We start from the raw sequence: 24,738 nt of genomic DNA on the forward strand, positions 1-24,738 counted from the left end.
TGTGGTGTTTTGGGGAACTCATTAAGCTAGGTACTTATGGTTTTCAGTTTATGTTTTAGGTACTTCTGGATCGAATGGGAAGAACTCGGGGTGATTGTATCGCACACACCATATTGTTCCGCATTTTATTTGCCTCTGATGTATTTGGATGTTTTGGTCATTATCACAACTAGGAATTCTAAGGTTTTTGTAAACATTAACAAGAGTAACATTTGTGTCTAAAACTTGAAAGTATGCATGATGTTTATACAATGACAACAAAATTTCATCAAACACTCTATACAAACACTTCAAATGGTCAACAAAAGATTGGAAACCCTAAAAATCCCGATTTAAGTCCATTATGGACTAGGATTTCCATATTGGGCCAAATGGACCAATAAACTTCCAATTTACCTATTTGGGCTTAGGACCTTTAAATGGGCCCTAATTGGACCCACTTCCATGAAACTTAACATTTTGGGCCATAATGAATCCAAAATGAATTGGTTTACCTTAATGGGCCTTATTGGGCCATAACAAACCTAATAAACCTCAATGGGCCGTGAAAACCATTCTTTCATTCTAATTAGGCCGTAAACCCTCCTAAGGGTCTAATGGGTCGAAAACCATCAAAATGGGCCTCCTATTATTAGAACCAAGCATTTAAGGCCCATTCCATCTCTCTTCTTTCTCTCTCTCGGCCCATTATAAAAAAAGAGAGAGAATAAGAAGGGTTGACTTTTATGTGCCACCTTCTTATTATACACCAAATAAACATGCATGGTCCAACATACATCCACATTTGTCACTTCAATCCTTTCTCTCCTCTCTCCCCTCTTCTTATCTACGGCCGAAGGAAGGAACACACACACACATTATACAAACTCTCTACATTACTCTCAAAGATCATCTTCCTTCTTCCTTCAAAGAAATCTCGAAAATTTAGCTTGGATTCAAGGATCTTCATCAAGTGTTGTTAATCTTTGGTAAGTGCTATCAAACACAAACATCTTCTTCCATTACAACATCTAGAATTCTTTCTTACAAAACTTTACTCCATGAACACCTTAGAAGCTTCTTAAGTTCGAAATCAACTCAAGGAGGCTTGCCAAGACCAAAAATCTTCTTCACATCTTCTTCAAAACCGAAACAACTAAGCAAGGTGAGTTCATACCCCCTTGTTTTTGGTTTTTACTTGTTTTTGGGAGGAGAATACAAGTATTATGTGATGATCTATGTGTGTTTGCATGCTATATGTGACTTCTTTAGTTTCTGGTTGTGATAATATGTAATATTTGTTATATTTCGATATCTATAGCAAAAAGGGTGAAAGAATCATAAACAAAAACATAATAAACAATATACATCATAGATCTAAGGGTCCTTAAGTTTAAAAAGTGAAAAACAAAACCAAAAGAACCTTACAAGTGTCATTTTTGCAAAAATAACAAAGATTGGGTATAAATTGTAAATTGTCGGTTTTATGAGGGTTATAGGTTGTTTATTTGTATAAAAGCTTATTTCTATGAAAATAACAATTTTCAAAGGGTCAAAATCATAAATTTTAGCTTAATGGGCTTAAAATTGGGCCTAATGGGTTTTGGGCCCAAGGTTGCAAAAAAATAATGTTTTTGAGGGGCTGAATTGGAAAATTTAACAAACTATGGGTCTAAAATGTGAATAAACTTTTTCAGGGGTTAAAAATGAGTTTAGCACCAAATTTTGACTAAAAATGCAAAGTTTTTGATTTTGGGGTCAAAACTGTAAAACTTACGGAATTTGGGCCAAAAATGTAAACTTTTTACAAATAAAGGCTGGAAATGACAAATTCAATAGTTTTGGGCTAAAGTTTCTATTCAAATAAAGTTTGGGTGGAAAATGTCAAGAGAAATGGTTTAAGGACCAAAAATGTCAATTTTCATAAAAAGGGACTAAAAGTGCCATTTTTAAAGAAAAAGGGGCCAAAATGGTCAATCTAAATGTTTTTGGGCCAAATAAACATTTATGAATGTTTGGGTTAAAAATATCAAGTTTATAACGCATGATTATATATATATATATATATATATATATATATATATATATATATATATATATATAACTAAAGCTTCGTTATAATTCGAACGTTAAGTTATTTCTTTTTAAACATTGTGAATAAACATTTAGTAGACAACAAAAATATCAACAATACGAACTTAAAGTCGATAAATCATAAACGATTCAGTGGTTGGACTCAAATACGTTTTTTCGTATTATTGGGCCTTTGTGGCCCAATATCATGATTTTTGGGCCCAACAAAAATACACATGTTTATTGGGCCTCAGGTGACCCAATTACATACCTACTGGACCCTCAATGGCTTTTACATGCTATTAGGCCGTAGTGGCCCATTTGCATTGCTAGTAAGGTCTAAATCGATCATATGTGTGATGGGCTAACGTGTCCGTCGCATACTCGACAGCCTATAATAACATACGTGATTAGTGGGGCCCCGTAGTCCTCTTTTCTTCGTCTGTTAGGCTTACCTTTTATTCAAGTAAACATAAATCAGGTCGTTAAACAAGGTTATTCAATTTCATTTGGATTTAGTAAGTAATAACGGGCGACACCAATAAGTGTCGGTCGTAGTCTGTAGTTATAATCAAAGTCTCCTGGAGGGAGAGCGAGAGTTTGTGTATAGATCTATACGGGGGTGACTCTCCCACACCTAAGCTGTTCGCTACAGTTAGACTCGGCCAGTCTAGGGTGACAAAATCTTAAATTCAATACCGGCTTTCACTAGAATGCCAAGACAGACGAAATAGTCATTATTATGCATGGTTATAACGACTCACATAGAGATCCAATACCATCTAAGTAATCATGGGAAATCATATTCATTCGTTGTGACCATACATTAAAACAAAACGATCATACGGTTTATATCGGAAAACATCGGGTTTTCCGGGGGAATAACATTATTCATTTTTACTTTCGATAACTATAATACAAGAATTCATTATGAGATACATACTACTTTTATACGTTTTGAAAACATTCACACATATACTTATGGATCATCACACCTATTTCGTAAACAATTGTCTTTTCAGAAAATATCGGATTTTCTGGGTTTTACAAACTACACAAAACATTTTCATATCAAACCTGCTTATGAACTCACAAACATTATATATGTTAACCGTTTTCAAAATAACTTGTATTCTCAGGTAACAGATAAGCTGAAGAAAATTACCAAGTGTGTTAGGATGTTATGTTTTGTGACTCTCAAACAATTTATGCTATGGATTATGTAATGTAAACAATGTACTGGATGTGAACAATGACGGTTGTAATGTATGGGGATGTTTATGTTATGTTTCATATATATTCATTGTGATGATATTTCAATTTAAATCACACGAGCCCTCGAACGTTTCCGTCGTCTGGTTCGGGGGTGTGACAGGTTGGTATCAGAGCTCTGTTTATAGTGAACTAGCATATCTTACCACACATTGATATGCAACTATAAACCCAAAGAGGGACTTAATAACTCTGAACAAAACGAATAAAACATAATAATAAACACTCTTACTTGTCGACTTAGAAAAATGAACATAATAACAAATTAAAGAAGATGATTGGGAAAACCTGACGTCTCGGTTAAGTCAGGACTGTTTACAGTTGTATTAGGGATAAATGTAGCCTGATCAACTTCATTTCTTCAGAATACGACTATCACATGCCCTGGGGCGATCGGGATGGTCAGTAAACCTAAGGCATACCCTCTTGTTAAACAAGAGGAGAACATCAACCCAATATTTATAACAACTAAAAATATCTTAGGATTAATAATGGTTTAATTATATACCCTCTTGCAGTCAGTATGGTTGGTTTCCATCTTCCTGGAGATCCGTATTTCCCTAATCAGGGGAATAACGGATGGCTTGAGGAGGAACCTGAAGAGGAACCTGCAGAGGAGTCTGAGGAAGAACAGGAGGTTGGGATCGAAGACGGGCCTGCAGAGCCTGTGGCTGACTCTGGAGGGGAAGAATCTAGCGACAGTAGTGATGATGACTCGGACGCAGAGTCTGTATTCATCAACCCATCATTTCCAGTTAGGGTGTCAGCACATCGGATGGGCCCTAATGGCCCTACACCCCCATGGGGAGTTGACATTTGGAGATGGAGTTGTCAGCAAGGTCAGCGACCCCCGTACGGCATGGCAAGGGAATTCTATGATCTGATGGATGGAGGGCCAGCTGACCGAGCACTTCCTGTTAGGGTGAGGAGGTTGCGAAACACCGGCGACCTAGCCCAGGACACAGTCGAGCAGCTAAACCAGATGCGAGCCGCAGTGGCAAGAGCGGAACGAGAAACTCGGGAAGTAATCCATAACTTTCATGTACGTCAAGCAATTTGGGAGGATCGACTACGAGCCACAGAACAACAAGTTGCGCGTCTTCAGGGCGCATCCACATCATCAGCCCCACCACCCGACACATCTCGGAGCACTCCGGATCAGTAGACCCCCCTACTGGTGCTATGTTCTCTTATGCTTACCATGTTATGTACTACCGACTCCATGTTTAAGTTATTACACTACTCATAGAGTTGTTATGCTGCCGAACTTTGTACCCTTATGTATGCTCCTTAGAGCAAATTTTCATGTATCAAAGTGCGGATATTATTAGTGGAAAATATTATGTGTTTATTTGTGATGTTGTGATCTGCTATGTGTTTTATACTCTTATTGTTTGGTGTAAATATATGGAATCACTTAAATGCAAAAATTGACTCACGAAATTCCCAACCTAATACAATACGTACTCAACATCTTTCCGTTCCATAACAACAAGATGCCACAAAGACCAAACCGCGGAAACAATCAACCACCGACACCACCGAAAATCAACTCAGCTGCGTTTCAAGCAGCTGTATCTGCTGCAGTCACAGCAGCAATGGCGCAAATCCACAATGGGAACAATGGTGGAGGAAACGGGCAGGGGGCCGGAAGTTCAAACAACGGGATGAACCAAGGACCTACCAAGACATGCTCTTACAAAGATTTCACCAACGCCAAACCACGGACCTTTAATGGCACTGGGGGAATGATAACCCTGAAGAGATGGATTGAAAAGGTGGAATCGGTGTTCGAGATATGTGGATGCCCTGAAGAAGTCAAGGTGAAGTTTGCAGCATGCACATTTGCTGATCAAGCTCTCACCTGGTGGAATGGACATGTGGAGGCTATGACTCTTCCGGTGGCTAATGCCATGCCATGGACGGAATTAAAGGAAATGTTGATGGCTGAATACTGCCCGCGTGGCGAGGTTCAGAAAATGGAGCAAGAATTATGGAACCTCACTGTCCGAAACTCCAACATCGATGCCTACATATCAAGGTTTAGCGAACTGTCTCTGTTGTGCCCTGGCATGATTACTTCGGAAGGGAAGAAAATCGAACGATTCATCTGGGGATTAACTCCCCCAATTCAAGGAAACGTGATTGCTGCGAATCCTGAAACCTTTGACAGTGCCAAGAGGTTGGCCAAGAAGCTATACGACCACAACAACAAGAAGGGCGAGAAGGTAGGGGAAACTGAAGGCAAGAAGGAGAGTGACAACAAGAAAGGAAAGAATAACAAGAGGAAGGGACGACAAGGCTCAGAGTCGTCAAAGAAACAACAAACAGTGACAGTTCATGCTGCAACCACCCAAGTTCCCTCCACACCACATGCTCCAGCCTCATCACCCCAAGTGCCCCTAAACAGTATTCTGGGAATCTCCCAAAGTGCAACAAGTGCAACCTCCATCACAATGGTGAATGCAGGGAGATGCATTGTACTAGTTGCAACCAAAAGGGTCAGACGGCAAAATACTGTAGGACCTATCCTCCCCAGAACCAGCAACAAGGAAACAACAACAACAACCGCAACAACAACAACAACACTAACAAAAACGGCAAAAACGTTGGGGCTAGCCACACCTGTTATGGATGTGGAAGGACTGGGCATTTCCGTCGAAACTGCCCCAATGTCAACAATCAAGGGAATGGAGGAGCAGGGAGAGTGCTGACCATGGGTCAACGAGAAGTGGTTCAGGATCCCGATGTTGTCACTGGTACGTTTCTCCTTAACCACACATATGCATACATTATGTTTGATATCGGGGCAGAGCGAAGTTTTGTGAGTAATAAATTCAAACATTTGCTAAAACAACAACCCCAGAAGCTTAATGAAACCTTTACGGTGGAAATGGCTAATAGGAAAACAGAATCAACTGGGGAAATCTACGTAGGATGTACCCTAACCTTAAATCACCACGCCTTTCAAATAAACTTGATGCCTGTAACTATTAGGAGTTTTGATGTGATTATCGGCATGGATTGGTTGAGCCCCCATCATGCCGAAATTATGTGTCACGAGAAGGTCGTTCGCCTTCATCTCCCTAATCACGAAACCCTAATTATATACGGAGACAAACCCAGTACGAACCTTCGTCTTATCTCGTGCATTAAGGCACATAAGTGTCTACAAAAGAATGACTTGGCGTTTCTGGCTCACATAGTGGATAAGTCCAAGGAAGAGGTCAATATTCGAGACATCCCAGTGGCTTGCGATTTCCCGGATGTCTTTCCTGAAGATCTTCTGGGGATACCCCCAGAAAGACAAGTCGAGTTCCGAATTGACCTTGTTCCAGGAGCTATACCCATTGCCAAATCACCCTATAGGTTGGCTCCTGCAGAGATGCAAGAACTGTCAAGCCAACTCAGCGAACTCTTGAGTAAAGGATTCATCCGACCTAGCTTCTCACCCTGGGGAGCTTCGGTCCTCTTTGTTAAGAAAAAGGACCGATCCTTTAGGATGTGTATCGATTATAGATAACTGAATAAGCTCACTATTAAGAATCGCTACCCACTTCCACGAATCGACGATCTGTTCGACCAGCTTCAAGGATCAAACTACTTCTCTAAGATAGATCTGCGATCCGACTACCACCAACTCAAGGTCCGGGAAGAGGATATCCCCAAAACCGCTTTCCGAACTCGCTGTGGACATTATGAATTTGTTGTAATTCCCTTCGGTCTAACGAATGCCCCTGCCACATTCATGGACCTGATGAATCGAGTATGCCGACCATTCCTCGACAACTTTGTCATCGTTTTCATCGACGATATCCTGGTCTATTCACGAAGCGAAGAGGAACATAGTCGACATCTCCGACAAATCCTATAAACCCTGCGAGCTGAAAAGTTCTACGCAAAACTCTCTAAGTGTGAGTTCTGGCTCCGTAGCGTAAACTTTTTAGGACATGTCGTCATCCAAGAAGGGATACATGTGGACCCTTCTAAGATCAAAGCCATTGAAGGATGGGCAGTCCCAACGACACCCACATAAATTCGTCAATTTCTGGGTCTCGCAGGCTATTACAGAAGATTCATTCAGGACTTCTCCAGAACAGCCAAGCCACTTACCCTGCTTACACAGATTTAAATGGACAGAAAAGCAGGAGGTTGCCTTCCGAACTCTGAAACGAGCTCTCTGTAGTGCACCAGTACTATCATTACCAGAGGGGACTGAGGACTTCCTAGTTTACTGCGATGCTTCGAATCAGGGTTTAGGCTGTGTACTCATGCAGCGTGGGAAGGTGATAGCTTATGCATCCCGACAACTAAAGACACATGAGGTGAATTATACCGCCCATGATCTCGAATTGGGAGCCGTGGTCTTTGCTTTGAAGATTTGGAGGCACTACCTTTATGGTACGAAGTGCACCATTTTCACTGACCACAAGAGTCTCCAACACATTTTAAATCAAAAGGAGTTAAACATGAGGCAGCGAAGATGGGTTGAGCTGCTAAACGATTATGAGTGCGAAATCAAGTACCACCCAGGCAAGGCTAACGTGGTAGCAGATGCCTTGAGTTAGAAAGAATACTCAAATCATCGTGTGAAAACTCTTTCAATAACCATTCAATCCCACCTGTTCTCGCAAATCAAAGAAGCCCAGTCTGATGCCATGAAAACAGAAAACAGAACAAGCGAAGCGTTACGTGGAATGGAAAAGAACTTCAAAGTCAACGAGGATGGAACATATTATTTCATGAACCAAATTTGGGTCCCAAAACTTGGGGGATTCAGAGAGGTAGTCATGAATGAGGCTCATAAGACACGATACTCCATCCATCCGGGTTCAGATAAGATGTACCTGGATATCAAGCAATATTATTAGTGGCCAAACATGAAGGCAGAGATTGCCACTTACGTTAGTAAGTGCCTCACTTGTTCTAAAGTGAAGGTAGAGTACCAAAAGCCCTCGGGACTATTACAACAGCCAGTAATACCCGAGTGGAAATGGGAAAGGATTACCATGGACTTTGTGACCAAATTACCCAAGACAATCGATGGAATGGATGCCATATGGGTAACAGTTGATAGGTTGACAAAATCCGCCCATTTCCTGCCAATAAAGGAGACATACAAGATGGAGCGACTAACAAGAATCTACATCAAGGAAATTGTGAGACTCCATGGAGTGCCAATATCTATCATCTCAGATCGGGATAGTAGGTTCACTTCACGCTTTTGGCAATCACTTCAAAAGGCTATGGGAACACAACTCGACATGAGCACTGCTTACCACCCACAAACGGATGGTCAAAGTGAGCGAACCATTCAAACGCTTGAGGATATGCTTTGGGCATGTGTGATAGACTTCGGAAGGTCGTGGCATACCCACTTACCTTTAATTGAGTTTTCGTACAACAACAGTTATCACACAAGCATCAAAGTTGCTCCTTTCGAAGCATTATATGGTCGTAAATGTAGATCACCGTTGTGTTGGGCTGAGGTAGGCGACACTCAACTAGAAACAAGACAGACACCAAACAATGCGTTAACAGGACCAGAAATCATACGCGAAACGACAGAGAAGATAGTTCAAATCAGAGCTCGACTTCAAGCATCACGGGACCGACAGAAGAGCTACGTTGATAAACGGCGAAAGCCCTTGGAGTTTCAAGTCGGGGATCGGGTGTTGGTAAAGGTCTCTCCTGGAAAGGGGTGATTCGTTTCGGGAAACGGGGAAAACTAAACCCACGGTACATTGGGCCATTCGAGATTCTTGCCCGAATTGGTCCAGTGGCTTATAGACTGCAGCTACCTACCGAGCTCAGCAGTGTACACCCCGTGTTCCATGTTTCCAATTTGAAGAAGTGCTTATCCGACGAAACTCTCGTCATCCCATTGGAAGAAATCGAAATCAACGAGAATCTCCTGTTTATCGAGGAACCAGTTGAAATCATGGACAGGGAAGTGAAGCGTACTAAGCAAAGTCGCATTCCGATTGTGAAAGTTCGGTGGAACGCAAAACATGGACCGGAATTCACGTGGGAACGCGAAGACCAGATAAAGCAAAAGTACCCTCACTTATTCGCGCATTCTCAAATCTAGCTTCAAAAAGAATTTCGGGACGAAATTCCCTCTAACGGGGGGATGATGTCACAACTAGGAATTCTAAGGTTTTTGTAAACATTAACAAGAGTAACATTTGTGTCTAAAACTTGAAAGTATGCATGATGTTTATACAATGACAACAAAATTTCATCAAACACTCTATACAAACACTTCAAATGGTCAACAAAAGATTGGAAACCCTAAAAATTCCGGTTTAAGTCCATTATGGACTAGGATTTCCTTATTGGGCCTAATGGACCAATAAACTTCCAATTTGACTATTTTGGGCTTAGGACCCTTAAATGGGCCCTAATTGGACCCACTTCCATGAAACTTAACATTTTGGTCCATAATGAATCCAAAATGAATTGGTTTACCTTAATGGGCCTTATTGGGCCATAACAAACCTAATAAACCTCAATGGGCCGTGAAACCCATTCTTTCATTCTAATTGGGCCGTAAACCCTCCTAAGGGTCTAATGGGTCGAAAACCATCAAAATGGGCCTCCTATTATTAGAACCAAGCATTTAAGGCCCATTCCATCTCTCTTCTTTCTCTCTCTCGGCCCATTATAAAAAAAGAGAGAGAATAAGAAGGGTTGACTTTTATGTGCCACCTTCTTATTATACACCAAATAAACATGCATGGTCCAACATACATCCACATTTGTCACTTCAATCCTTTCTCTCCTCTCTCCCCTCTTCTTATCTACGGCCGAAGGAAGGAACACACACACACATTATACAAACTCTCTACATTACTCTCAAAGATCATCTTCCTTCTTCCTTCAAAGAAATCTCGAAAATTTAGCTTGGATTCAAGGATCTTCATCAAGTGTTGTTAATCTTTGGTAAGTGCTATCAAACACAAACATCTTCTTCCATTACAACATCTAGAATTCTTTCTTACAAAACTTTACTCCATGAACACCTTAGAAGCTTCTTAAGTTCGAAATCAACTCAAGGAGGCTTGCCAAGACCAAAAATCTTCTTCACATCTTCTTCAAAACCGAAACAACTAAGCAAGGTGAGTTCATACCCCCTTGTTTTTGGTTTTTACTTGTTTTTGGGAGGAGAATACAAGTATTATGTGATGATCTATGTGTGTTTGCATGCTATATGTGACTTCTTTAGTTTCTGGTTGTGATAATATGTAATATTTGTTATATTTCGATATCTATAGCAAAAAGGGTGAAAGAATCATAAACAAAAACATAATAAACAATATACATCATAGATCTAAGGGTCCTTAAGTTTAAAAAGTGAAAAACAAAACCAAAAGAACCTTACAAGTGTCATTTTTGCAAAAATAACAAAGATTGGGTATAAATTGTAAATTGTCGGTTTTATGAGGGTTATAGGTTGTTTATTTGTATAAAAGCTTATTTCTATGAAAATAACAATTTTCAAAGGGTCAAAATCATAAATTTTAGCTTAATGGGCTTAAAATTGGGCCTAATGGGTTTTGGGCCCAAGGTTGCAAAAAAATAATGTTTTTGAGGGGCTGAATTGGAAAATTTAACAAACTATGGGTCTAAAATGTGAATAAACTTTTTCAGGGGTTAAAAATGAGTTTAGCACCAAATTTTGACTAAAAATGCAAAGTTTTTGATTTTGGGGTCAAAACTGTAAAACTTACGGAATTTGGGCCAAAAATGTAAACTTTTTACAAATAAAGGCTGGAAATGACAAATTCAATAGTTTTGGGCTAAAGTTTCTATTCAAATAAAGTTTGGGTGGAAAATGTCAAGAGAAATGGTTTAAGGACCAAAAATGTCAATTTTCATAAAAAGGGACTAAAAGTGCCATTTTTAAAGAAAAAGGGGCCAAAATGGTCAATCTAAATGTTTTTGGGCCAAATAAACATTTATGAATGTTTGGGTTAAAAATATCAAGTTTATAACGCATGATTATATATATATATATATATATATATATATATATATATATATATATATATATATATATATATATATATATATATATATATATATAACTAAAGCTTCGTTATAATTCGAACGTTAAGTTATTTCTTTTTAAACATTGTGAATAAACATTTAGTAGACAACAAAAATATCAACAATACGAACTTAAAGTCGATAAATCATAAACGATTCAGTGGTTGGACTCAAATACGTTTTTTCGTATTATTGGGCCTTTGTGGCCCAATATCATGATTTTTGGGCCCAACAAAAATACACATGTTTATTGGGCCTCAGGTGACCCAATTACATACCTACTGGACCCTCAATGGCTTTTACATGCTATTAGGCCGTAGTGGCCCATTTGCATTGCTAGTAAGGTCTAAATCGATCATATGTGTGATGGGCTAACGTGTCCGTCGCATACTCGACAGCCTATAATAACATACGTGATTAGTGGGGCCCCGTAGTCCTCTTTTCTTCGTCTGTTAGGCTTACCTTTTATTCAAGTAAACATAAATCAGGTCGTTAAACAAGGTTATTCAATTTCATTTGGATTTAGTGAGTAATAACGGGCGACACCAATAAGTGTCGGTCGTAGTCTGTAGTTATAATCAAAGTCTCCTGGAGGGAGAGCGAGAGTTTGTGTATAGATCTATACGGGGGTGACTCTCCCACACCTAAGCTGTTCGCTACAGTTAGACTCGGCCAGTCTAGGGTGACAAAATCTTAAATTCAATACCGGCTTTCACTAGAATGCCAAGACAGACGAAATAGTCATTATTATGCATGGTTATAACGACTCACATAGAGATCCAATACCATCTAAGTAATCATGGGAAATCATATTCATTCGTTGTGACCATACATTAAAACAAAACGATCATACGGTTTATATCGGAAAACATCGGGTTTTCCGGGGGAATAACATTATTCATTTTTACTTTCGATAACTATAATACAAGAATTCATTATGAGATACATACTACTTTTATACGTTTTGAAAACATTCACACATATACTTATGGATCATCACACCTATTTCGTAAACAATTGTCTTTTCAGAAAATATCGGATTTTCTGGGTTTTACAAACTACACAAAACATTTTCATATCAAACCTGCTTATGAACTCACAAACATTATATATGTTAACCGTTTTCAAAATAACTTGTATTCTCAGGTAACAGATAAGCTGAAGAAAATTACCAAGTGTGTTAGGATGTTATGTTTTGTGACTCTCAAACAATTTATGCTATGGATTATGTAATGTAAACAATGTACTGGATGTGAACAATGACGGTTGTAATGTATGGGGATGTTTATGTTATGTTTCATATATATTCATTGTGATGATATTTCAATTTAAATCACACGAGCCCTCGAACGTTTCCGTCGTCTGGTTCGGGGGTGTGACAGGTTGGTATCAGAGCTCTGTTTATAGTGAACTAGCATATCTTACCACACATTGATATGCAACTATAAACCCAAAGAGGGACTTAATAACTCTGAACAAAACGAATAAAACATAATAATAAACACTCTTACTTGTCGACTTAGAAAAATGAACATAATAACAAATTAAAGAAGATGATTGGGAAAACCTGACGTCTCGGTTAAGTCAGGACTGTTTACAGTTGTATTAGGGATAAATGTAGCCTGATCAACTTCATTTCTTCAGAATACGACTATCACATGCCCTGGGGCGATCGGGATGGTCAGTAAACCTAAGGCATACCCTCTTGTTAAACAAGAGGAGAACATCAACCCAATATTTATAACAACTAAAAATATCTTAGGATTAATAATGGTTTAATTATATACCCTCTTGCAGTCAGTATGGTTGGTTTCCATCTTCCTGGAGATCCGTATTTCCCTAATCAGGGGAATAACGGATGGCTTGAGGAGGAACCTGAAGAGGAACCTGCAGAGGAGTCTGAGGAAGAACAGGAGGTTGGGATCGAAGACGGGCCTGCAGAGCCTGTGGCTGACTCTGGAGGGGAAGAATCTAGCGACAGTAGTGATGATGACTCGGACGCAGAGTCTGTATTCATCAACCCATCATTTCCAGTTAGGGTGTCAGCACATCGGATGGGCCCTAATGGCCCTACACCCCCATGGGGAGTTGACATTTGGAGATGGAGTTGTCAGCAAGGTCAGCGACCCCCGTACGGCATGGCAAGGGAATTCTATGATCTGATGGATGGAGGGCCAGCTGACCGAGCACTTCCTGTTAGGGTGAGGAGGTTGCGAAACACCGGCGACCTAGCCCAGGACACAGTCGAGCAGCTAAACCAGATGCGAGCCGCAGTGGCAAGAGCGGAACGAGAAACTCGGGAAGTAATCCATAACTTTCATGTACGTCAAGCAATTTGGGAGGATCGACTACGAGCCACAGAACAACAAGTTGCGCGTCTTCAGGGCGCATCCACATCATCAGCCCCACCACCCGACACATCTCGGAGCACTCCGGATCAGTAGACCCCCCTACTGGTGCTATGTTCTCTTATGCTTACCATGTTATGTACTACCGACTCCATGTTTAAGTTATTACACTACTCATAGAGTTGTTATGCTGCCGAACTTTGTACCCTTATGTATGCTCCTTAGAGCAAATTTTCATGTATCAAAGTGCGGATATTATTAGTGGAAAATATTATGTGTTTATTTGTGATGTTGTGATCTGCTATGTGTTTTATACTCTTATTGTTTGGTGTAAATATATGGAATCACTTAAATGCAAAAATTGACTCACGAAATTCCCAACCTAATACAATACGTACTCAACATCTTTCCGTTCCATAACAACAAGATGCCACAAAGACCAAACCGCGGAAACAATCAACCACCGACACCACCGAAAATCAACTCAGCTGCGTTTCAAGCAGCTGTATCTGCTGCAGTCACAGCAGCAATGGCGCAAATCCACAATGGGAACAATGGTGGAGGAAACGGGCAGGGGGCCGGAAGTTCAAACAACGGGATGAACCAAGGACCTACCAAGACATGCTCTTACAAAGATTTCACCAACGCCAAACCACGGACCTTTAATGGCACTGGGGGAATGATAACCCTGAAGAGATGGATTGAAAAGGTGGAATCGGTGTTCGAGATATGTGGATGCCCTGAAGAAGTCAAGGTGAAGTTTGCAGCATGCACATTTGCTGATCAAGCTCTCACCTGGTGGAATGGACATGTGGAGGCTATGACTCTTCCGGTGGCTAATGCCATGCCATGGACGGAATTAAAGGAAATGTTGATGGCTGAATACTGCCCGCGTGGCGAGGTTCAGAAAATGGAGCAAGAATTATGGAACCTCACTGTCCGAAACTCCAACATCGATGCCTACATATCAAGGTTTAGCGAACTGTCTCTGTTGTGCCCTGGCATGATTACTTCGGAAGGGAAGAAAATCGAACGATTCATCTGGGGATTAACTCCCCCAATTCAAGGAAACGTGATTGCTGCGAATCCTGAAACCTTTGACAGTGCCAAGAGGTTGGCCAAGAAGCTATACGACCACAACAACAAGAAGGGCGAGAAGGTAGGGGAAACTGAAGGCAAGAAGGAGAGTGACAACAAGAAAGGAAAGAATAACAAGAGGAAGGGACGACAAGGCTCAGAGTCGTCAAAGAAACAACAAACAGTGACAGTTCATGCTGCAACCACCCAAGTTCCCTCCACACCACATGCTCCAGCCTCATCACCCCAAGTGCCCCTAAACAGTATTCTGGGAATCTCCCAAAGTGCAACAAGTGCAACCTCCATCACAATGGTGAATGCAGGGAGATGCATTGTACTAGTTGCAACCAAAAGGGTCAGACGGCAAAATACTGTAGGACCTATCCTCCCCAGAACCAGCAACAAGGAAACAACAACAACAACCGCAACAACAACAACAACACTAACAAAAACGGCAAAAACGTTGGGGCTAGCCACACCTGTTATGGATGTGGAAGGACTGGGCATTTCCGTCGAAACTGCCCCAATGTCAACAATCAAGGGAATGGAGGAGCAGGGAGAGTGCTGACCATGGGTCAACGAGAAGTGGTTCAGGATCCCGATGTTGTCACTGGTACGTTTCTCCTTAACCACACATATGCATACATTATGTTTGATATCGGGGCAGAGCGAAGTTTTGTGAGTAATAAATTCAAACATTTGCTAAAACAACAACCCCAGAAGCTTATTGAAACCTTTACGGTGGAAATGGCTAATAGGAAAACAGAATCAACTGGGGAAATCTACGTAGGATGTACCCTAACCTTAAATCACCACGCCTTTCAAATAAACTTGATGCCTGTAACTATTAGGAGTTTTGATGTGATTATCGGCATGGATTGGTTGAGCCCCCATCATGCCGAAATTATGTGTCACGAGAAGGTCGTTCGCCTTCATCTCCCTAATCACGAAACCCTAATTATATACGGAGACAAACCCAGTACGAACCTTCGTCTTATCTCGTGCATTAAGGCACATAAGTGTCTACAAAAGAATGACTTGGCGTTTCTGGCTCACATAGTGGATAAGTCCAAGGAAGAGGTCAATATTCGAGACATCCCAGTGGCTTGCGATTTCCCGGATGTCTTTCCTGAAGATCTTCTGGGGATACCCCCAGAAAGACAAGTCGAGTTCCGAATTGACCTTGTTCCAGGAGCTATACCCATTGCCAAATCACCCTATAGGTTGGCTCCTGCAGAGATGCAAGAACTGTCAAGCCAACTCAGCGAACTCTTGAGTAAAGGATTCATCCGACCTAGCTTCTCACCCTGGGGAGCTTCGGTCCTCTTTGTTAAGAAAAAGGACCGATCCTTTAGGATGTGTATCGATTATAGATAACTGAATAAGCTCACTATTAAGAATCGCTACCCACTTCCACGAATCGACGATCTGTTCGACCAGCTTCAAGGATCAAACTACTTCTCTAAGATAGATCTGCGATCCGACTACCACCAACTCAAGGTCCGGGAAGAGGATATCCCCAAAACCGCTTTCCGAACTCGCTGTGGACATTATGAATTTGTTGTAATTCCCTTCGGTCTAACGAATGCCCCTGCCACATTCATGGACCTGATGAATCGAGTATGCCGACCATTCCTCGACAACTTTGTCATCGTTTTCATCGACGATATCCTGGTCTATTCACGAAGCGAAGAGGAACATAGTCGACATCTCCGACAAATCCTATAAACCCTGCGAGCTGAAAAGTTCTACGCAAAACTCTCTAAGTGTGAGTTCTGGCTCCGTAGCGTAAACTTTTTAGGGCATGTCGTCATCCAAGAAGGGATACATGTGGACCCTTCTAAGATCAAAGCCATTGAAGGATGGGCAGTCCCAACGACACCCACATAAATTCGTCAATTTCTGGGTCTCGCAGGCTATTACAGAAGATTCATTCAGGACTTCTCCAGAACAGCCAAGCCACTTACCCTGCTTACACAGATTTAAATGGACAGAAAAGCAGGAGGTTGCCTTCCGAACTCTGAAACGAGCTCTCTGTAGTGCACCAGTACTATCATTACCAGAGGGGACTGAGGACTTCCTAGTTTACTGCGATGCTTCGAATCAGGGTTTAGGCTGTGTACTCATGCAGCGTGGGAAGGTGATAGCTTATGCATCCCGACAACTAAAGACACATGAGGTGAATTATACCGCCCATGATCTCGAATTGGGAGCCGTGGTCTTTGCTTTGAAGATTTGGAGGCACTACCTTTATGGTACGAAGTGCACCATTTTCACTGACCACAAGAGTCTCCAACACATTTTAAATCAAAAGGAGTTAAACATGAGGCAGCGAAGATGGGTTGAGCTGCTAAACGATTATGAGTGCGAAATCAAGTACCACCCAGGCAAGGCTAACGTGGTAGCAGATGCCTTGAGTTAGAAAGAATACTCAAATCATCGTGTGAAAACTCTTTCAATAACCATTCAATCCCACCTGTTCTCGCAAATCAAAGAAGCCCAGTCTGATGCCATGAAAACAGAAAACAGAACAAGCGAAGCGTTACGTGGAATGGAAAAGAACTTCAAAGTCAACGAGGATGGAACATATTATTTCATGAACCAAATTTGGGTCCCAAAACTTGGGGGATTCAGAGAGGTAGTCATGAATGAGGCTCATAAGACACGATACTCCATCCATCCGGGTTCAGATAAGATGTACCTGGATATCAAGCAATATTATTAGTGGCCAAACATGAAGGCAGAGATTGCCACTTACGTTAGTAAGTGCCTCACTTGTTCTAAAGTGAAGGTAGAGTACCAAAAGCCCTCGGGACTATTACAACAGCCAGTAATACCCGAGTGGAAATGGGAAAGGATTACCATGGACTTTGTGACCAAATTACCCAAGACAATCGATGGAATGGATGCCATATGGGTAACAGTTGATAGGTTGACAAAATCCGCCCATTTCCTGCCAATAAAGGAGACATACAAGATGGAGCGACTAACAAGAATCTACATCAAGGAAATTGTGAGACTCCATGGAGTGCCAATATCTATCATCTCAGATCGGGATAGTAGGTTCACTTCACGCTTTTGGCAATCACTTCAAAAGGCTATGGGAACACAACTCGACATGAGCACTGCTTACCACCCACAAACGGATGGTCAAAGTGAGCGAACCATTCAAACGCTTGAGGATATGCTTTGGGCATGTGTGATAGACTTCGGAAGGTCGTGGCATACCCACTTACCTTTAATTGAGTTTTCGTACAACAACAGTTATCACACAAGCATCAAAGTTGCTCCTTTCGAAGCATTATATGGTCGTAAATGTAGATCACCGTTGTGTTGGGCTGAGGTAGGCGACACTCAACTAGCAACAAGACAGACACCAAACAATGCGTTAACAGGACCAGAAATCATACGCGAAACGACAGAGAAGATAGTTCAAATCAGAGCTCGACTTCAAGCATCACGGGACCGACAGAAGAGCTACGTTGATAAACGGCGAAAGCCCTTGGAGTTTCAAGTCGGGGATCGGGTGTTGGTAAAGGTCTCTCCTGGAAAGGGGTGATTCGTTTCGGGAAACGGGGAAAACTAAACCCACGGTACATTGGGCCATTCGAGATTCTTGCCCGAATTGGTCCAGTGGCTTATAGACTGCAGCTACCTACCGAGCTCAGCAGTGTACACCCCGTGTTCCATGTTTCCAATTTGAAGAAGTGCTTATCCGACGAAACTCTCGTCATCCCATTGGAAGAAATCGAAATCAACGAGAATCTCCTGTTTATCGAGGAACCAGTTGAAATCATGGACAGGGAAGTGAAGCGTACTAAGCAAAGTCGCATTCCGATTGTGAAAGTTCGGTGGAACGCAAAACATGGACCGGAATTCACGTGGGAACGCGAAGACCAGATAAAGCAAAAGTACCCTCACTTATTCGCGCATTCTCAAATCTAGCTTCAAAAAGAATTTCGGGACGAAATTCCCTCTAACGGGGGGATGATGTCACAACTAGGAATTCTAAGGTTTTTGTAAACATTAACAAGAGTAACATTTGTGTCTAAAACTTGAAAGTATGCATGATGTTTATACAATGACAACAAAATTTCATCAAACACTCTATACAAACACTTCAAATGGTCAACAAAAGATTGGAAACCCTAAAAATTCCGGTTTAAGTCCATTATGGACTAGGATTTCCTTATTGGGCCTAATGGACCAATAAACTTCCAATTTGACTATTTTGGGCTTAGGACCCTTAAATGGGCCCTAATTGGACCCACTTCCATGAAACTTAACATTTTGGTCCATAATGAATCCAAAATGAATTGGTTTACCTTAATGGGCCTTATTGGGCCATAACAAACCTAATAAACCTCAATGGGCCGTGAAACCCATTCTTTCATTCTAATTGGGCCGTAAACCCTCCTAAGGGTCTAATGGGTCGAAAACCATCAAAATGGGCCTCCTATTATTAGAACCAAGAATTTAAGGCCCATTCCATCTCTCTTCTTTCTCTCTCTCGGCCCATTATAAAAAAAGAGAGAGAATAAGAAGGGTTGACTTTTATGTGCCACCTTCTTATTATACACCAAATAAACATGCATGGTCCAACATACATCCACATTTGTCACTTCAATCCTTTCTCTCCTCTCTCCCCTCTTCTTATCTACGGCCGAAGGAAGGAACACACACACACATTATACAAACTCTCTACATTACTCTCAAAGATCATCTTCCTTCTTCCTTCAAAGAAATCTTGAAAATTTAGCTTGGATTCAAGGATCTTCATCAAGTGTTGTTAATCTTTGGTAAGTGTTATCAAACACAAACATCTTCTTCCATTACAACATCTAGAATTCTTTCTTACAAAACTTTACTCCATGAACACCTTAGAAGCTTCTTAAGTTCGAAATCAACTCAAGGAGGCTTGCCAAGACCAAAAATCTTCTTCACATCTTCTTCAAAACCGAAACAACTAAGCAAGGTGAGTTCATACCCCCTTGTTTTTGGTTTTTACTTGTTTTTGGGAGGAGAATACAAGTATTATGTGATGATCTATGTGTGTTTGCATGCTATATGTGACTTCTTTAGTTTCTGGTTGTGATAATATGTAATATTTGTTATATTTCGATATCTATAGCAAAAAGGGTGAAAGAATCATAAACAAAAACATAATAAACAATATACATCATAGATCTAAGGGTCCTTAAGTTTAAAAAGTGAAAAACAAAACCAAAAGAACCTTACAAGTGTCATTTTTGCAAAAATAACAAAGATTGGGTATAAATTGTAAATTGTCGGTTTTATGAGGGTTATAGGTTGTTTATTTGTATAAAAGCTTATTTCTATGAAAATAACACTTTTCAAAGGGTCAAAAACATAAATTTTAGCTTAATGGGCTTAAAATTGGGCCTAATGGGTTTTGGGCCCAAGGTTGCAAAAAAATGAGGTTTTTGAGGGGCTGAATTGGAAAATATAACAAACTATGGGTCTAAAATGTGAATAAACTTTTTCAGGGGTTAAAAATGAGTTTATCACCAAATTTGGACTAAACATGCAAAGTTTTTGATTTTGGGGTCAAAACTGTAAAACTTACGGAATTTGGGCCAAAAATGTAAACTTTTTACAAATAAAGGCTGGAAATGACAAATGCAATAGTTTTGGGCTAAAATTTCTATTCAAATAAAGTTTGGGTGGAAAATGTCAAGAGAAATGGTTTAAGGACCAAAAATGTCAATTTTCATAAAAAGGGACTAAAAGTGCCATTTTTAAAGAAAAAGGGGCCAAAATGGTCAATCTAAATGTTTTTGGGCCAAATAAACATTTATGAATGTTTAGGTTAAAAATATCAAGTTTATAACGCATGATTTTAATATATATATATATATATATATATATATATATATATATATATATATATATATATATATATATATATATATATATATATATATATATATATATATATATATAACTAAAGCTTCGTTATAATTCGAACGTTAAGTTATTTCTTTTTAAACATTGTGAATAAACATTTAGTAGACAACAAAAATATCAACAATACGAACTTAAACTCGATAAATCATAAATGATTCAATGGTTAGACTCAAATACCTTTTTTCGTGTTATTGGGCCTTTGTGGCCCAATATCATGATTTTTGGGCCCAACATAAATACACATGTTTATTGGGCCTCAGGTGACCCAATTACATGCCTAATGGACCCTCAATGGCTTTTACATGCTATTAGGCCGTAGTGGCCCATTTGCATTGCTAGTAAGGTCCAAATCAATCATATGTGTGATGGGCTAACGTGTCCGTCGCATACTCGACAGCCTATAACAACATACGTGATTAGTGGGCCCCCGTAGTCCTCTTTTCTTCGTCTGTTAGGCTTACCTTTTATTCAAGTAAACATAAATCAGGTCGTTAAACAAGGTTATTCAATTTCATTTGGATTTAGTGAGTAATAACGGGGGACACCAATAAGTGTCGGTCGTAGTCTGTAGTTATAATCAAAGTCTCCTGGAGGGAGAGCGAGAGTTTGTGTATAGATCTATACGGGGGTGACTCTCCCATACCTAAGTTGTTCGCTACAGTTAGACTCGGCCAGTCTAGGGTGACAAAATCTTAAATTCAATACCGGATTTCACTAGAATGCCAAGACAGACGAAATAGTCATTATTATGCATGGTTATAACGACTCATATAGAGATTCAATACCATCTAAGTAATCATGGGAAATCATATTCATTCGTTGTGACGATACATTAAAACAAAACGATCATACGGTTTATATCGGAAAACATCGGGTTTTCCGGGGGAATAACATTATTCATTTTTACTTTCGATAACTATAATACAAGAATTCATTATGAGATACATACTACTTTTATACGTTTTGAAAACATTCACACATATACTTATGGATCATCACACCTATTTCGTAAACAATTGTCTTTTCAGAAAATATCGGATTTTCTGGGTTTTACAAACTACACAAAACATTTTCATATCAAACCTGTTTATGAACTCACCAACATTATATATGTTGACCGTTTTCAAAATAACTTGTATTCTCAGGTAACAGATAAGCTGAAGAAAATTACCAAGTGTGTTAGGATGTTATGTTTTGTGACTCTCAAACAATTTATGCTATGGATTATGTAATGTAAACAATGTACTGGAAGTGAACAATGACGGTTGTAATGTATGGGGATGTTTATGTTATGTTTCATGTATATTCATTGTGATGATATTTCAATTTAAGTCACACGAGCCCTCGGACGTTTCCGCCGTCTGGTTCGGGGGTGTGACAGTCATACTATGATTGTATTATGGTTTTATGAACACGTTTTGAATGATGATTTTATTATTTTAAAAATTAAAATTTTTGGTCTTAATTTTTGGAAAGTTACAATAAAACACTCTAAAATTGAATTACTAAGGTTTGAGTCACTTTGATTTTAATATTTTGAATTTATGATGACGTGTTGTATAAAATAATAATAATAACATATGATGTAAGTGCATGAGTCATGATCATACCTATGTGAGAGGTTATTTGATTATGGTTGATTGAGTCAAGGTTTGACTTAGTTAGATATTGTCATGACTCTGACCGAGTAACATACATATTAGAGGAGTTTGGACCGAGTCAGAAACTTCTAAGTGTGATATCAAACAATTTGAATGTGACCGAGTTAGACCCAACATTTTACTATATTGAATAAGAGACATATCAAACAATCATTTACACTCAACTCAAACCAGATTCCATAGTTCAATGAGTATTTTGGGCTTTCGACAGCAGATTCAAGTTCGACTAAAAAATACAAATAACTTAGAAATATTTTTAGTTTTAGTCTAAGTTCAAACTAGATTTGATAGCTCGACGTGTCTTTTCTGATGAAGATTCAAGTTTGACTAAAAGATACGAATAACTTAGAAATATTTTGAGCATATATGTTAAATGAAAAGTTATTTGATCTGAAAATAGTAACAACATGATGCGTTAGTTTTTCTGATGGAGATTTAAGTTTGACTAAAAGATACGAAAAACTTGGAAATATTTTGAACATATATGTTAAATAAAAACTTATTTGAACATATATTTCAAGCCTTAAGAAGTTAAGAGTTAAGATTTTAAGTTTGATTAATGATGACTTGTATCCGGCTATCCGCCAATAGCAAATTTAGATTGTGTTGCGGTTTGAATATATTAAGTTTTAAGTAATAATTCTTCTAAAGAATAAAGAAATGACAAAAAGGTCCTACCGGGAGTCGAACCCAGGTCGCTGGATTCAAAGTCCAGAGTGCTAACCACTACACCATAGAACCTTGTGTGTTAACGCTTTGTTATAGATTATATATATACATAAATCTATTAAAAAATTGAATAAAAGAGGTCCTACCGGGAGTCGAACCCAGGTCGCTGGATTCAAAGTCCAGAGTGCTAACCACTACACCATAGAACCGTACGTGGAACGGTTTTACCTAAAATCATAATAAACTGATGTCTTATTTGGCTTTTATACTTCAATATGTTTGCTTTGTCCGGTTGTTCCCCAATTTGTCTCTTCGGCTTTTCTACAACGTAGTATAAAACATACATCCAATTATATTAATGGATAATTTGTTAATTTTTTTAATGATTGCTGTAACACTTCTCGTGCGATGGTTAGAAATCAAAACAATAGTTTTAGTTTAATTAGGCAGGGGAGTATTCCATTCAATATCATTACAATAGGTTAAGATGAACCACAAATATATGATCTTCTAAATGTCCAAACTTGCTATCCTAAGTTTCATCTTTATCTATGAGTATATGCCAAAGTAGCATCTTAGATTTAGATAGTCTAATGAATAATGTGATAATCAAACTATGGAATGGAATTGAGTACCGGTAATAACCCGAGTCCTATGTCTAGATTCCCTAGAACATTTGAAAAAACCCCTTTTAAAAATAACAAACATTTTTCATAACCATTTTTTTGTATCACAATTCATTTCGAAAACCATTTTTTGGATGGGTTGGAGGGAAACACGCATGTGTGGACCTTACTTCCCCTCTCGTAAGTTTGAGAGTCGGGGGTTTCACGGCGGGACAAGCTGCATTAAAAGTTGCTACATGCAAGGTCACCAAACATGAGAAACCGTGTATGGAAAATCAACACGCGTTCATACCATTTGCATTTGATACGTTTGACTTACTTGCGCCGGATGCGGTGGAGCTTCTTAGTAGACTACAACGGATCATGCATAGCAATGTTATATTCCCTAGATCTATGGATGTAGTCTTCAAAAGAGTTGGATTTACCATACAAAGGGGCTTAGCGGCGCAACTTGTTGCCCGTTTGCCTTCTCATTCGTTGTATGATGATAACTAAAATGTCTATTTTTATCTTTATAATTAACTGATCTGTGTCAAAAGTGGTAAGCAATCCCAAAAAAAAATTATAATAGTTTTTTGTAAGTTTAAGAGTAGATATGATCATAATCAAAGATGCAATGCACATGCAACTAACCCAACCCAATACACTACTTTCAAATAAGTCTCTTTCATTCTAAGAGACAATGGTCTAAGGCTATATCCAAATTAACGTTTCACGCTAATCCAATTTGTTGCCATTGACTCCAGATGAATCAATTTATGACCACAAAAGATCATATAAAAGGAACCTCTCATATAGAGAACCATATAATCATTACCGTAACTCCCATGCAATGGAGTTCAAATTTCATCCTTAAGCTTATAACTTGTGAGTCTAGGAAATTGCTTTCGTCAAACTCAAGGCAATCGTTCCCTTCAAACTAGGATTATTGATCATTTGTCCTTTAAGGAATCACTCATTTGTCACAGACACTCTCAATACCCGTCATATATATAATGCACAATAAGGATGCTAAAACCATGTAGCGTCCCAAAATTTGTAATGAATTTAAAC

The 24,738-nt window shown here is 39.4% G+C and overlaps 2 non-coding genes across 2 annotated transcripts; both read right to left on the minus strand.

Annotated features, from left to right (window-relative positions):
- Positions 1-23,059: 23,059 nt before the first annotated feature.
- TRNAQ-UUG (transfer RNA glutamine (anticodon UUG)) lies at positions 23,060-23,131 on the minus strand. The gene has a single exon. It is a non-coding gene; the product is annotated as a tRNA-Gln (tRNA).
- A 65-nt stretch (positions 23,132-23,196) lies between these two features.
- On the minus strand, positions 23,197-23,268 carry TRNAQ-UUG (transfer RNA glutamine (anticodon UUG)). The gene has a single exon. It is a non-coding gene; the product is annotated as a tRNA-Gln (tRNA).
- Positions 23,269-24,738: the final 1,470 nt, after the last annotated feature.

This window comes from Lactuca virosa, chromosome 7 (assembly GCF_052849685.1).
Source record: "Lactuca virosa cultivar CGN04683 chromosome 7, Lactuca_virosa_CGN04683_v6, whole genome shotgun sequence".
In the NCBI taxonomy this organism is placed as follows: domain Eukaryota; kingdom Viridiplantae; phylum Streptophyta; class Magnoliopsida; order Asterales; family Asteraceae; genus Lactuca; species Lactuca virosa.